We start from the raw sequence: 14,334 nt of genomic DNA, 5'->3' as shown, positions 1-14,334 counted from the left end.
AAGCACCCCCCAAACGGGACTTATTTACTGACCATGGGATTATGAATTAGAATTCGCATATGATATCCAAATATGGGACCAAGTGTTAGGGGGGCCGCCTCTCCATAAAAACATCCCCCAAAGGGGACAAATTTACGACCATAGCAATATGGGGCTCAAACGAAAGGTCTTTGGGAGTAAAGCACAAATCTGATATCAATATTCTGGAAAAGTGTCTATGGGGCAACCCCAACACCACCCAAATAGGAAACAGTTGCTGATTAATGCAATATGAGGCTCAAATAAGAGGATTTTTAGAGTAGAACACGAATCCGATATATATTTTCAAGGCCAACTCACTGAACGGCCGGTCATTTTTGTCGACTATGGAAATATGGGGTTAAAATAAAAGGTATTTGGGAGTAGACCACGTATCTGACATCAACATTAGGGACCACCTGTCGAGGGGACGTCCCACCACCATAACAACCCCCAAATAGGACGTATTTGCTCACCAAGACAATTTGGGTCTTAAAGAGAGTGGAACTAAATATTTATAGTTTTTAGGGTCAATACCATAAACCGCACATATTTGCTGATTGTTGCAATAAGGAGTTCAAATGAGATTAGAAAACGAATTTGTTATATGAGAATAGAGCACATTGACGATATATTTTCTGGGCTTAGTGTTTGGGGGACCACTCCAATCTCCAAAACACCCCTAAATCGGGCATATTTACCGACCATGTCAATGTGAAGCTTAAATGAAAGGTATTGGGGGATAGACCAAGAATTCATACCCTTTTTCGGGACCAATTTTCTTGGGGTCTACTTCTTTCCCAAAATACCCCACAAACAGCAATTTTTTAGTAACCATCGCAATACGGGGCTCAAATAATGGCATTTGGGAGTAGAATACGAATTTGATATCCAAATGTAGGACCATGTATTTAGGGCATCACCCCCTTCCCAAAACACCCCCAAAATAAAAAAATTTTCAACCATGCCAATATGTGGCTCAAATGAAAGGTATTTGAGATTAGAAAACGAATGTGATAACCTATTTTGGGGCCATGTGTTTAGGGGACGCCTCATCCTGTAAACTCCTCTTAAGCCAATGGCTATATGGGGATTAAATAAATGGTATTTGAGAGACGAGCACGATGCTGATATTTTTTCAGGGCCAAGTATCTAAGGGACCACCTCTCCCCCGAAAACACCACTAAATTAGACATCATGAGAATATCGGGCTGAAATGAAGTATTTCAAGAATGGAGTACACCTTACATCCAAACTTAAATTCGTAGACCAATAAAGATCATATGGGATTCAGATAAAGGCACTTATATTGTTAAACTGTTAGTCAAGTTAGCATGGTATTTCACTAAAAGATCTTTAATTGTCAAAAATAAATATTCCCAGGAAGCTTTTGTTCCATATAAAGTAAAAGAAGGCGCAGCGGAGCGGGCCCGGGTCAGCTAGTCCTAATATAAGAAAAGAAATTCAAACACAAATATGACGAAAAATAAAATTACAATAAAAATCAAAATAAAATACAAATCGTAAATGAAATATAGATGTCGAATTTAATTCATCGCTCAATAGAAAAAATAGACACACTGTGGTCAACTGAGAAAAGGATACAACTGTTTACAGAAAATATAATTTGGACCACGCTCTTTCCGAAACTATTCAATTTGGAGCCCTAAGTATTAAAGAAACCGAAATATTGGCCATTTTGGCAAAATTTGGTCATTTTCATTTGATGCCCCATTTTTCAGAGTAAATGGCCCACTGTGGTCAACTGGGAAATAGTGGGCGACTTAGGGTTGGTATTCTATTCTGCTTTCGGAAACGTCGCTAAAATATTTAACTGATACGCGAGCAAAACACTTTTTTTATCTGCACTTGTCGTTTTCTATATTTGATTTATTTTTTTCGGAAATAAATGAAAAAACTAACCATTGAAACCGATAAAATAAAGAAAAATAATGCCGCAATGGTAACCATAATGATTTCAAGGGTTGCTAATATAATTTTTTGCCATTTTCCTCGCTATAAGCAGAGTACTACTATTTCGCCAACGTTTGCAAAAACAAAAATTTCATGAAAAAATATTTTTTCAACCGTTATTCGCAAGTTTTTCGTAAATCGTGCGTGAGTAAAATTTTTGTCTCGTAAACGTGCGTGAACGTGAGTTGACAGAAAAAAGTCGTACATGAATAATTTTTTTTAATCTCGTGAGCGCGCGTGATCGTGAGTGACTTAAACCTGATATTTACTTCTTGAGCCTCCAGAGGTGGCAATTGTTAACCGATTTGGCTGAAATTTTGCACAATGATTTCTGCTATGAAGCACGCACGTGCATATCTCTAATTAGTGTTAAATGAGGTTATGGACCGATTTCGACCATGCTTTATTTGAATGTAGGAGACCACAATAGAAGTCATTGTGCAAAATCTCAGCTAAATCGGATACGAATTGCGACATTTGTGAGTTTCGTTTTACTGAAGTCTAGAGTTTATGTTAAGTTTTGAATTTTGGTGTATTCAGGGGACTATAGTAGAATTTTCCGGCGAACATTTTTGTGGAATATTTTGATATGCTGGAATTCCTACTTACAGGAGTTTTTAACCCTGTTTCCAAAAAAAGGCCGATAAATACTTTTTTACAAAATAATCCACAAAAAAAGTTTGTGCAGCTCAAATTTAGATTTTTTAGTTCAGGACACTTCAGTGCAAAACACTGATAAAGAATAAGCGCGGCCTTTTTAGATCCTCTCTGCTAATTTGGACAGTTATTACTTAATTATTGCCTCTTATATTAAGCTAACGGTACTCACCATATGTTTTTGTCAGTGACAGACACCTGTTTTTGGCAAATGAGTTTTCAGTTATGTCCTCTTTAAGATCTTATTCTATTTTAATTTTTGGAAAAAAATATGTAGCATTCATTTCTTACAAAAACCTTCGTACCAAACATCGGGACCTCGAATATAAATATTTTTTTAAATCTTATTTGAAAGGTTTTTTTTTAAGATTAATAAAAAATGCATTACAATTTTAATTTTCGAGTGTGCGCCCTTCGGACTCGGCTATAAAAAGTAGGTCCCTTATCATTGAGCTTAAACTTGAATCGGACAACACTCATCGACATGTGAGCAGTTTGCCCCTGTTCCCCAATGGAGTGTTCATTGAGAAATTTGCAATATCAGATTATAGATCGACTCAGAACATATTTGGCAGGTATGTTGAAGGCCATAGGAGAGATCGTTGTTCAAAATTTCAGCCCATTTACAATCCTAACCGAACTAAACTAATGGGAAGTATTTGTTCACAATTTCAAGCGCCTAGCTTTATTCCTTTAAACGTTAGCGTGATCTCGACAGACTAACGGACAGGGTAGATCTGCTTAGAATATCAAGATGATCAATAACATATACACTTTGTTGGGTTTCAGACCAATCGATGGATTACAAACGGAATGACGAAATTTGTAAACCCCCATCTTATGGTGGAGGGTATTATAACTAAACTGGTTTATACCATGAGGAAGCCTGGAGTTTTCACGGCATAATGGAGCTACCACTCTCTAAGTAATTAGGCTTAATTTTTAAACAGGCCTAGAAAAGAAAGGTCGAGTAAAGTGTCAAGAGGTGACTGAGTGCGCTGTATTTCTGTCGTAATACGATGGTTAGAAGATGAGGTGAAGACCGGGAAAGGTTTATAGGACTTTCTGCTGTGATTTGACCGATTCTCACCTACGGGTATATGGTCTGATATTGTCTGATGAAGAGTGGGAGGATGCTCGAAAAGGTGAAGAGTGCCGCGGCAACCTATCGTAACGGGTAGTAGTAGTGGGTTTAGGCCAGAGAAGGTGATTCAACCGATTTTTACCAATGGCTGTATGATTTGATATCGGGCTCCAGAGAGTGGAAGCCTCCCCTAGATGCCCGGAAAGATGTAGGGTGCACCGTGCACCGCGGAGGTGCGTATCTTGGAATCGATAAGTAGTGCCCCAAGAGACACTTAATGCCGTACTTGGTCTAAGGTATTTACAACTTAACTTAGGTGCGCAGCAACAAAATCGCCCTTAGACTGAGAAATATGCACGTGAGACATATTTCTCTGATAATCACGGACGCTCATGATTACATTATCATGCATTACTTTTTTAATGTTGACATAAACATTTTACTTACGCAAGACTCACGTCGCATAGTGGGATATAATCGAAACCTGGAGTCTGCGTACTACTTTTAATATATGAAACTTATGTTGAAATTTAGTCTGACTTTAATTTTGTCACCCTATTGAAATGTGTATACTATAGGCTAAAATTGTCATAACGGATGAAAGATATATATGGGAGCTATGTCTACATCTGGACCGACTTTGATGAAAATAAGCACACGTTTGAATTGTATAAAGAGCGAACCAAAACTGTGGCTACTACGGCGTTAAAATGCCATATCAGATGAAGGATATTTATGGGAGCTATATTTAAATCTGTTCCGATTTTTATATAATTTTGCATACGTATTGGGACGTAAAATATCAAACCAATATTGTGGCTACTACAGCCTTCAAAGGCCATATCGGATGAAATATATTTTAATGGAAACTATATCTAAACCGATTTTGAAATTTTGCATACGTATTGGGACGTTATCGTATCGGATGTATCGGACAATAATTGAGGCTATTATTGTCCGACGAAAATTAATGTTCACTATCCAGCAGTTATGGAAATCGTACAACAAATGAAGAAAAATTTTTCAAAATACCGAGGCTACCAACTTTAGATCCCTACCAGGAGGCGCGCCCGGTCCATCTAACGACTTGAAATTTTGCATAAAATCTGGATAAGAGCTCAGCTCTAATCATTTCACATTTCAAAGAGTTATCTATATCCGTTCTCAAATGACGTATTTTTATTAATTGTTATATCCTACACCACCACTGTGGTACAGGGTATTATAACTTTGTGCATTTTTTTGCAAGGCTAAGAAGGAGTAGAGCTAGTCCCATTGGTATATGTACCGATCGGCTTAGAATCACTTCCTGGTTCGATTTAGCTATGTCCGTCCGTTTTCTTGTGAGTAGCGGTTTCTAATGAGTAGTAATTTTACTCTTGAACTGTAATTCCCTCACGAAAAATGTATTTAGTCACGATCACGTGTTTGTCTCTCGCGTACGATTCACGCGTGACACAATAATAACAACTTTCTAGGAACTTTCTATTTTGCTAGCGGCTGAACAATCGGCGCGCCCGCATAATATAGGCGTTAGGCCGCGCAACAAAGATTGCTCCTAAACGGATGGATTTTATAACCATCTGAACACTAGGAGCAACAGCGAGAGTCGTTGGCTTTGTCCAGCGTTCAAAGCCATTGACATAACTTCCGGGAGAAGCACATAAACATGTGTATACCATGGGCGTCATGTAGTTGCGTGGACAAAAAATCTACAACACACAAACACATGCATTGGGAAAAGAACAGCTAGCAGACAGGGTGTCAGGGTGGTTTAGTGTGGTACGCCTCTATATCATAAAGGCGTTTTGGCAATGAATGCGATATAAGACCAAACTACTAACGTACGACCCTTGAAGCCTTTACCCCTAAAAGTATCCGAAGAGTCCTTAACCAAGAATCGGAAAACATCATACACTGTTTGGTGTTGTGGTATATTTTGGCTTTACTTTTCCATCGCAAAAAATGTTCCATCATTAAGCTCGTCTCGAAAGAGAAATAAAATAAATACATTTCTTCTCTTTTTGTCAAGTGGCTTTGCTTTGCATTCGGCGCGGCTTCATGGTGGATGGACTGTATACCGGTGGTAATTCAGTCATCTTTGATGACGGGTCAGACTGCTACGACATATGTGGACAGTCGATCGTCGTATTTTGTTGATACTCTCCCTTGGATTCGAAACCGGCTAAGCCTTCAGGCCATATATCCGAGTTTTGTTAATGTTCTAGAATTCAAACACGGGATTCTCAAGATGTGAAATCAAAGGATCGGTATTGTCTGGACGGCATTTGATGTGGGTATTTCTCAAAAGTAACATCGAAAGATCGATTAACAGCTGTATCAAAATATGAACCGATATGACCTATTAACTACTTTAAATAGAAGAATATGTGGACTATCGCTTTGCACTGGTGGGGAATTAGAGCAGCTGCTGGTTCATTCGGACTCCCAGGTTGACGACATCGGACGGCATGGTGATTTCGGGCGACAAACGTGTTAAAGCGCTTAATCAATCGTACACAAATTTAATTTTTTTGTGCTCAAGGAGATTAACATTTGATTATCACTTCTACTCGGTAATCCCTCGGTAATGTAACTGAAAGCAATATTTATCACATAGATATTCTAAATAAAATTCCCTTTCAGTTGGATTCCCTTTTTTGAATTCCTTTTCCGAAATTGTTGCCATATTGTATGGTAAAGAACATTTCCCCAAATATGTAGTATCTCATTGCAGTGTTGGAGATACCTCTAAACCTTTTATTAAAATACGGATTGAGGCCACACACCCTCCTGTAGTTATGAAAAGAGAGAACTGTCTTCAAAACTGTAGATATCCAATCCCAAATTAATGTACAATTCAGAATGATGTCAGTATAACAACAAACTTGCTAAAAATCAACAAAGCGGCAGGAGCCGATGTATTACCAGCTGAACTATTTAAGTTGGGAGGAGACATACTGATAAGCCATAAAACTTATATCCAACGATTTTAAACTGAACATGTTTGCTATGTCTTGTAAATAAAAAGAGAAGACAATACAGTATGTGCCAACAACAGAGGGATAACTCTATTTCCCAACGCATTCATGATAATCTTGAGTGTATTGTGTGAGATATTAAAGTCAATAATAGACATTTGAAGTCCAACCCTCAGCCACATATTTATATGACCACATATTTATATGACTAATATCAAAGAAAGCAGATGGTCTCTTTCTTTCGATTAGATGACTAAAGGGCAATATTCTATAGTTCCATATGTTCAAAGCTATCAGAAGCCATGACTCAGTTTGGCATCCCTGGCCCACCCTGTATGGTTGTCAATTTATTACTTCATCTCTCAATAAAAAACAAACTTTTATAAAAATCCTATTAGAAAACTAAAAAAAATTGTTTATGCAATTTCTATAATAATTTTTATACTAAAATACTACAAATGATCTTTTAAAACTCTTACAGGCTTATAAATAACAGAATTCAAATTATTTTTCAATTTATTGAAATTGCCCAAAAAGCCTTAAAGATTAAAAAAAAAAATACTTACTTCCTGCAATCATTTAAGAAATATCTGTTCTATCAATTGAAAATAGTACAACTGTTGTGGGCAGGTAGGAGGATTAGAATTCAAAGCGTTGGCTACATCATTTATTTTCGTACCATTGAGAAAAGGAAAATGGGCAGACAAACCAAACATCAACAAAAAGGTTCATGGCCCATACTTTTGTTTGCTGCACTGTAGCAGACGAAAAAGTATTTAAAATTCAACATGTCACATGACTTGGAGAGCAGACAAAAAACAAATATAAGATTAGTTATCACACATACAGGATCTGTATATACTCGCTACAAATAAGTAAACAAGAAGAGAATACAACAAAAGGAGGTAGGCAGCTGATGTTTATATAATTTTCTGTATGACTGTTGTGCCTATGCAATTCAGGCAAGACATTTTCTTGGAAATGAAATACAAAATCTTCCAACACAAACACATTTTCTTAAGGAAAGGCAAGAAGGAAGGATAAGACATTGGCGTTGTGTGGTGTTTTGCTGCAACATAAATTGATAAAGGAAACGAAAAAAAAAACATGTTATCATCAACCCTCGTTGATGGAATAAATATAAATGAAATGGACGAAAATCCTCTGTTTATTGTTTGCCACTGAGGAGACTCTGAAGACAGATGTCGACATGTGTGGAGTATATAAAACACTATTTTGAAAAATGGTGTTGGAAAATTATTGCGCCAAGTTGGAAAACTCATCAGGGAAAACCTTAATTATTATCTATGACTTTTCTAATGCATGCGATCATAAGACAATGGAAATAAGAATTTTGACACAGTGTCCCATAGCAATGAAATTAAAAAAAAAAAAAACAAGTAAAAACGTGCTAAGTTCGGCCGGGCCGAATCTTATCTTAAGAATTGCGCCCTTTGTGGGCTCAAGAAGTAAAATAGAGAGATCGATTTATATGAGAGTTGTATCGGCCTATAGACCGATTCAGACCATAATAAACACGTATGTTAAAGGCCATGAGAGAATCCGTCGTACAAAATTTCAGGCAAATCGGATAATAATTTCGACCTCTAGATGCTCAAGAAGTCAAGATCCCAGATCGGTTTATATGGCAACTATATCAGGTTATGAACCGACTTGTACTTTATTTGACATAGTTGTTGAAAGTAACAATAAAAAACGCCTTGCGAAATTTCAGCTCAAGAAGTCAAGTCCCCAGATCTGTTTATATGACAGCTATATCAGGTTATGAACCGATTTAAACCATATTTGGCACAGTTGTTGGTTATCATAACAAAACACGTCGTGCAAAATTTCATTCCAATCGGATAAGAATTGCGCACTTTAGAGGCTCAAGAAGTCAAGACCCCAGATCGGTTTATATGGCAGCTATATCAGGTTATGAACCGATTTGAACCATACTTGGCACATTTGTTGGATATCATAACAAAACACGTCGTGCAAAATTTCATTCCAATCGGATAAGAATTGCGCACGCTAGAGGCTCAAGAAGTCAAGACCCAAGATCTGTTTATATGGCAGCTATATCATGTTATAAACCGATTTGAACCATACTTAGCACAGTTGTTGGATATCATAACAAAACACGTCGTGCAAAATTTCATCCCAATCTGATAAGAATTGCGCACTCTAGAGGCTCAAGAAGTCAAGACCCAAGATCGGTTTATATGGCAGCTATATCAGGTTATAAACCGATTTGAACCATACTTTGCACAGTTGTTGGATATCATAAGAAAACACGTCGTGCAAAATTTCATCCCAATCGGATAAGAATTGCGCACTCTAGAGGCTCAAGAAGTCAAGACTCAAGATCGGTTTATATGGCAGCTATATCAAAACATGGACCGATATGGCCCATTTACAATACCAACCGACCTACACTAATAAGAAGTATTTGTGCACAATTTCAAGCGGCTAGCTTTACTCCTTCGGAAGTTAGCGTACTTTCGACAGACAGACGGACGGACGCACATGGCAAGATCGACATAAAATTTCACGACGATGAAGAATATATATACTTTATGGGGTCTCAGACGAATATTTCGAGTAGTTACAATCAGAATGACGAAATTAGTATACCCCCCATCTTATGGTGGAGGGTATAAAAACTTCTAATCAGATATTCTGGGCATCTATTATTTATAAGATATTTTGAAAACAACTTATATATTAGAAATGTTTTAAACAATTTCTTTTAAATAAGAAATTAAAAAAAAAATTCTTATAGGAAAACTTAAAACAATGCTTTAAAAACTACTTTAATTTTTTTTCAAAGAATTTATAAAATAAAAAGTTTAAAAAAAATAAAGAATTTATAAAAAAATAAAAAATCTATAAAAAAAATTTATAAAAAATAAAAAAGAATTTATAAAAAAATAAAAAAGAATTTATAAAAAAATATAAAAAAGAATTTATAAAAAATAATAAAAAAACATTTAAAAAATAAAACTAAATTAAAAAGAAATAAAAAATAAAATTAAAATTAAAAAAATTAACAAAAAACAGTTAAAAATAATGTCAAAAATAAAAAAAAAAAATACAAATATGCAGAAATTAAAAATATATTAAAAATAACTTGGTGTCAAATACCCGTCGGGGACAACCTACCCCAAGCCCCACCCAAACTAACATGTTTACCGATAGGTACATAGGTATCAAATGGAAGGAATTTAAAGGAAGAGTACAAACTTGATATAACAAATATACCCCAAGCGTCGGGGGGCCCGTCCCACCACCAAAAATCCTTCCAAAAATGACATGTTTACCAGAGAACTGCATGAGACCCATAATTTGGCACTCAATAGCCACTTTGGCCATTGCAATTGTCTGTATCGCATGGCACATAAAAACAAAGTGAGCTAAAAACACACGCACAAATATAATAGAATGAAAGATGCGCGAACGTTTTGGGAATCGTTCAGTGGTCGACGGACATCGTGTGTTGTTGGGTGCGTGGCCGATTCAACTAGTTTCCTATAAAAAAGCAGTTGCGACAAAATTCTCTACAAATAAGCAATTTTAACAAAATTTCCTAGATTTGACAAGACTTACTTTTAAAAGGACATTTTGAAAAAGTAATCTACAATAAAAAAACTTTGAAAAAATATCCCATAAATAAGAAAATTTTGCGTAACAAACTATAAAAAAAAACTGATAAAGAGAGATTTAAAGAAAAAAATACAATATATTAAATTAAAAAAAAAAGAACCTTTGGCAAAGTTCCTACAAACAAGACGTTTGACAAAAAATTTTATAAATAAAAAGTTTCTACAATATTTTCCAAAAAATAAGAAATTTTGACAGCATTTTCCAAAAATTAAGACATTTTGACAAAAATTCCTACAAAAACGAAATTTTGTCAAATTCTTAATTGAAGAAAATATTAATTGTGCCTACTTGTCGCTACTTTCAAGTCATTGCAAATGCAAATTTGCCCACTAACATTCCATTAAGGAACAGGGGCAAACTTACATACCACTGAGTGCTGTGCGATTGGGGTATATTCATTTTGTCATTCCGTTTGCAACACATCGAAATATCCATTTCCGACCCTATAAAGTATATATATTCTTGATCAGCGTAAAAATCTAAGACGATCTAGCCATGTCCGTCCGTCTGTCTGTTGAAATCAAGCTATAGTCTTTAAAAATATAGATATTGAGCTGAAACTTCACACAGTTTTTTTGTCCATAGGCAGTTTAAGTTCGAAGATGGGCTATATCGGACAATATATTAATATAGCCCCTCCATAAAGACTGATCTGCCGATTTAAGGTATTAGGTCCACTTAATCCAAATTTATTGTTATTTCGCTGAAATGTAAGACAGTGAGTTGTGTTAGGCATCTCTCGACATCCTTGTTCAATACGGCCCAGATCGGTCCGGATTTAGATTTAGCTTAAGCTGCCATATAGACCGATCTCTCGTTTTAAGGTCTTGGGCCCATAAAAAGCGCATTTATTGTCCGATTCCGCAAAATTTTGATACAGCGAGTTGTATTAGGCCCCTCGACAACTTTGTTTTAAACGGCCCAGATTAAGGTATAGCTGTCATATAGACCGATCTCTCGATTTATGATCTTGACCCCAGAATGGGAGCATTTATTGTTCGATTTCGTGTAAGACTCATCGACATCCAGGTTAAATACGGCCCAGACCGGTCCCTATTTGGATATAGCTGCCACATATAGCGATAAGGTTTTTGTCTCATAAAAGGTGAATTTCTGTTGTTGTTGTATCATTGTTGTACAATAAAAGCACGTTTATTACTCGATTTCGCTGAAATTTGACACAGTGCGCTGTGTTAGGCTCTTCGATATTCGTTTTCAATAAGGTTCAGATCGGTCTTTATTTGGATATAGCTGTCATTTACATATACCGATTTCCCGATTTAAGTTCTTCGAAGGTGCATTTTCCAACCGATGAATGTGCCGCAATGAGTTGTGTTTGACCCTTACATGGTCTTCCTGAATATGGTGGAGATCGGACTATATATATATAGATCGGACCCAAAGCAGTTATTTATAACTGCTTTGGGTTGATAATTGATGCATTTTTCATCGTATTATGACAAAAGGTGGTTAATATATATCCGGGTTGTGGGTACCTAAAGCTACCTGTTTTTATATGGAGTTTGACAGTTTTTCACGTAAAACCCGTAATAAAAAATTTTGACATTTCATAATATAAGAACTTTATGTTTATATGAGGTCGGATCAAAAAATAACCGTTAGTTTAATTTTTTTCAAAAAGTATTTATTTATTCATCAATAACTATATTGTCCCCTTCAAAGTTATCCCCCTCAGATATTTTTCTAATTTTTAACGTTTTTTCCAATCCTCTAAACACTTTTGAAACTCGCTTTTGGTTACACAAAACTTAATACAATTTTTTTGATCCATTTTATCGAATCGTAAAATACGGCTAACCCATTTTATCGGTCAAAAACAGACTGACAACCCAAAATGGCTTATATTACCACCATATATAACATAGATGTGTGACAACATAACAGAAACATACGTAACTCAGGAAATTTGAAAATAACGGTTATTTTTTTACAAAATCTCGTAAATAAGTTTTGACACAATTTAGAATGTAAGAAATTTGACCATCCTGAAATTTTGCCAAAATAACCTATAAACGGATGGTTTTTTATTTTCTTTTTATAAAAAAAAATTAACCTTGACAAAATATACACCAAAAAGACAGATTTCTTATAAAAATTAAAAAAATTTTTTGTGAAAAGAATTAAAAAAAAGATACTAAAAAATTTTGACAAAAATTTGCTAATTATTTTTAGCATTTTTGAAAAAAAGTCTATAAATAGAAAATTTTGGAAAAATTTTTAAAATATTCTTCTAAGAAATTTCGAAAAAAACATCTCATTAACATTTTATTTAAATTCTCTTTCGAGAAGAGCTGAATAATCGACGGTTTTTTTTTGGAATGGAAAAGTAAAGCCAGATGGTACCACAACACCAACCATTGCATCACGCTTTCCGATTCTTGGTTAAGGAATCTCACCGGAGACTTTTAGGTGTAAAGGTTTTAAGGGTCGTACGTTGGTAGGTTGTACTGATATTGAATTCATTGCGAAAACGCCTTTTTAAGTACAACACAAACCAAACTCGACACACTGTCTGCTATCAGTTCTTTTTCTAATGCATGTTCTTATGCTGTAGTGTTCGATTTTTTGCCCATGCAACTACAATTATGTACCATGGGTTAGACAACGACAACGGCTCTCGCTGTTGCTCCGAGAGTCCAGCTGGGCTCCGCCGAATTTTATTTTTCAAGTTTCATTTATTTCACTTTGTTGTTGGTTTAAACAGCTTAGACCATATGTTTTCATTTCTTGCTTCTATTTCAAAACAAAACAACAAAAACACTTTAAAAAATTCAACAAATTTTTTTTTTAGAAAAAAAATTTTGTATGAAAATTTCAAAAAAAAAAAAAAAAAACTTCCTGTAATAAGAAATTATGACGTAAACCACAAAGGTTTTATTATAAAACATTTCAAAGCAAAATCCTTTAATTTTTGTTTCATTATCTATAATTTTTATTCGTTTTAGCCAACATGAGAGGTCAAACCACTTGATATTTAATAAATTTTTTCTTGTTTGTTACAAGTTCACTCCATGTACTTTGTGTGTGACATTTTCTTTAAAAAACTATTTCCTCATTTACTTCTCTGCTCTTTTTTGTGCGTACTCTTTCCTTTGATCCTTGGAAATTTTCTTAATTATTTTCAACTTTAACTTTTGTTATTTGTTTGCGACCTCCTATTTACAAGAGAGAAGGTGTATGTGTGTGTTTGAGTGCCATATGGCATGTTTACCATTTTCCAAGGTGAGAATGTGCGTCTTTCCTTTGTTGTAGTGGTGCTGTTTGTTCGTACAACTCAAGCTCGAACACATCATACCCTATGTTAGAAAATACCATGTATTGGGGCGCTATTTCTTCAGACTACACAGAGAGAATTTCCTTCATAAATGTAATGATCGGGTTTCATAACTTTTTCTTCATAAATGTTATTTAAAGTTTTACTATATTAATGAAAAAATCATAAATAGGTAAATATATAAGAGTGCGATAAATCAACCGGGAAAAATGCATTCTCTACAGTAATTGACAAATTTTTAGTTTATAGGAAATTTATTTAAACATTTTTGTCAAATATTATGAAATTAAAATTTGTCAAAATTTCTTATTCATCGGAAATTTCTTTCAAAGTTTCTTATTTATAGGACATTTTGTCAACATTTCGTATTTATAGGAAATTTTATCCAAATTTCTTATTTATAGGAAATTTTATCCCAATTTCTTATTTATAAAGAATTCGTTAATGTAATGATCGGTTTTTATAACTTCATGTTCATAAATATTACGAAAAGTTTTATTATAATAATGCAAAAATCATAAATATTATAAAAATTCTTAATGAAAGAAAATTGATGAATATGATCTTTTATGAAAAAAGTTCTTATATTAATGAAACTTTGTACATGCTAAGAAGATATTCATAATATTAATAATTTCTATTAAAATATTAAAATTATG

General features: G+C 34.7%; 1 protein-coding gene across 2 annotated transcripts in view; it reads right to left on the bottom strand.

The window, feature by feature from the left end:
- Positions 1-14,334, bottom strand: part of LOC106090308 (G2/mitotic-specific cyclin-A) — a 66,011-nt gene that overhangs the window by 25,769 nt on the left and 25,908 nt on the right. The gene's annotated exons all lie outside the window — the stretch shown is intronic.

Source organism: Stomoxys calcitrans, chromosome 1 (genome assembly GCF_963082655.1).
Source record: "Stomoxys calcitrans chromosome 1, idStoCalc2.1, whole genome shotgun sequence".
Classification (NCBI taxonomy): domain Eukaryota; kingdom Metazoa; phylum Arthropoda; class Insecta; order Diptera; family Muscidae; genus Stomoxys; species Stomoxys calcitrans.
This window is presented reverse-complemented; position numbering and strand designations above follow the sequence as displayed.